The following is a 2,580-nucleotide window of genomic DNA, read 5'->3' on the forward strand; positions in this document are numbered from 1 at the left end:
ACTCGGACCAAACGCGACCAGTTTCTGCATTTTCTTGCGAAGAAAACAGAGTCATGCAGTTATTTCCGCTGCGAATTGCGAGTCGGTTTTCCAACCCCAACCGACTTCTCTGCTGCTATAAAAGAGAGAAGGCAAGAGAGAGGGAGAGGAAGGATCGTGAGGAGCAAGGCAAGAGAGAGAGAAAGGAGAGGAGTTTTTTTTTGATAGGGCTGGAAGAGCTGCACATGAGCTGAGAGAGAGAGAGAGAGAGAGTGTGTGGGGGGGAGGGAGAAAAAACGGAAGCAGCAGGTGGGTTTTCTGCTGTAACGGAGAGGTTTTGGAGAGAGAGTGCTGGAGCGTGTGGAGAAGTGCTGTAGCGTGATGGGAGACTGTTATTATGCCTTTTATTTAGACTGAATTGAATTTTGATTTAATTTTATTATGAGAATATTTGTAGTCTTTAATGGCCTTTTGTGACTGACATTACAATGGGTTTGCAATGGCTTTGAGTATTTCCTTTTTCGTATTTTGGTTGTGACGTCAGGAAGCCCTGTTGTTCGCCATCGTCTCCTGGGCATGGCTGGATGGCGGTATCCTTCCTAACCTTCACAATCATCTGATTGGTTGGTAATTGGTTTAATTCTGTTGTTTGCTCTGTCTTCTGGGCATGGTTTGATGATAGAATCCATTCTGATTCATATTCCTTTCATCACATGAAGACTAAATCAAGTAGGTTCAGTTTGATTTCCAAGAATCTTAATGCAGGTATAAGATCTCCCTGATCCTTACAAGTGGATCCTCTGAATCCCTAGTTTCCTTCCTCTGAATTCCTTTAGTTTTACATTAATCTCTCACCATTATTCATCAATTTATATTTGATTTAGATTGCATCTTAGGCTAGTTCTAGTTCTACCTAGTTTCAGGAAACGTACAAGTTTCAGTCCCTGTGGATTCGACCTCGGTCTTACCAAGTTTATTATTACATCACAACCCTATACTTGGGAAGTGAACAAGTTTTTGGCACCGTTGCTGGGGACTGACGACTACGATTCTTTGAAATTAATTAGTTTTAGAATTAGTTTGAGATTAGGATTATACTAACTTTAGTTTTAGATTTTTATTTCTATTTGATTTTTAGAATTACCTTGTTTCCTGTTTTATAGGATCCTGACATAAACTTCTAAATTGGTAATTCCTTCATAATTTCTCTACTTTTTCTACTTTTAAAATTAGGATTTAAATTTTGAAAAATTTTAATTCTAGTATTTTTCTATTTTTAGGAAGTAGTTTATTTTTGAAAACTTTCCTCTTTTGTTTTTTTTTTACTTTCTAATTTTAACTATTTTAGAATCTAATTTTGTTCCCTAAAGTCACTTTTAGAAATTTTCTACTTATAGAATTTTTGTGTAGAAACTAACCTTCCTATTTTGTAGGCCTTTAAGATAGAAATTTCTAATTCGGTAAGCTCTTTCTCTACTTCCTATTTTTCAGTTCTCTTTTAATAATTTACTTTCTAGTTTAGGTCTTTCCTAATTTAAATTGAGGGCTGCGAGTGTTTCATGCTCAAGTGGGCCCGTGACAACACTCGACGTCTCTTGACTGAAGGAGGATTGGTTGAGGGGTTGACTATCCATCGCAGGACTAGACACCGCTCGAAATCCCCTAAGTTAACTGAAGTTATGGCTGAAGACCAACCTCCTCTACTCCCACCCAGGGTGGAGGATACCCAAGATGAGAATGAGGTGCATCAGGCACCCCCGCCTCGTACTTTACGAGATTATCTACAACCGGCGGGAGTGAGTATGCCCTCATGCATGATTTTTCCTGAAAACACAGGACAAATGGACATCAAGCCAGGAGTTATCCAACTCCTTCCCAAATTCCATGGACTTGAATCAGAAAGTCCATATTTACATTTGAAAGAGTTCGATGAGATTATGGCTACATTATGTTTTCCTAATGTATCTGAGGATACAATCAGGCTGAAACTCTTTCCTTTTTCCTTAAAAGAGAAAGCTAAGACGTGGTTACATTCACTACGTCCTAGATCCATTGGCACATGAAATGACATGCAGAGGGAATTCATAAAAAAATTCTTCCCACATCATAAAACGATTACCCTCAGAAAAGCAATCATGAACTTTGCCCAAAAGGAAGATGAAACATTCTTCCAATGTTGGGAAAGGTTCAAAGCTTTGGTCAGTTCATGCCCACAACACGGATTTGAAATGTGGCGCATTATAAATTTTTTCTATGATGGACTGACATCTTCCATGCGCCAAATGGTCGAGACAATGTGTAATGGAGAGTTCATCAATAAAGATGTTGACGAGGTATGGGATTACCTCGATAGTCTTGCTGAAAAAACACAATCATGGGACTATTACCCAATGGCGAACACCACGTCTAGGCCGACTCAATTAAAGGAGAAAGGTGGATTATATCTCTTAAAAGAAGAGGATGATCTCAAGTGTAAAGTGACTACGCTCATAAGGAAAGTTGAGGCCATGGAAGGAAAGAAGGATAAGGTTAATGAAATTGTTTGCGGCATCTGTGATTGTAACATTCATACAACTGAAAATTGTCCTACAATACCCACCT

General features: G+C 38.8%; 1 non-coding gene across 1 annotated transcript; it reads right to left on the reverse strand.

The window, feature by feature from the left end:
- Positions 1–2,096: 2,096 nt before the first annotated feature.
- On the reverse strand, positions 2,097–2,203 carry LOC131217782 (small nucleolar RNA R71). The gene has a single exon (XR_009157372.1). It is a non-coding gene; the product is annotated as a small nucleolar RNA R71 (small nucleolar RNA).
- Positions 2,204–2,580: the final 377 nt, after the last annotated feature.

The sequence above is a fragment of the Magnolia sinica genome, chromosome 10, assembly GCF_029962835.1.
Source record: "Magnolia sinica isolate HGM2019 chromosome 10, MsV1, whole genome shotgun sequence".
In the NCBI taxonomy this organism is placed as follows: Eukaryota; Viridiplantae; Streptophyta; class Magnoliopsida; order Magnoliales; family Magnoliaceae; genus Magnolia; species Magnolia sinica.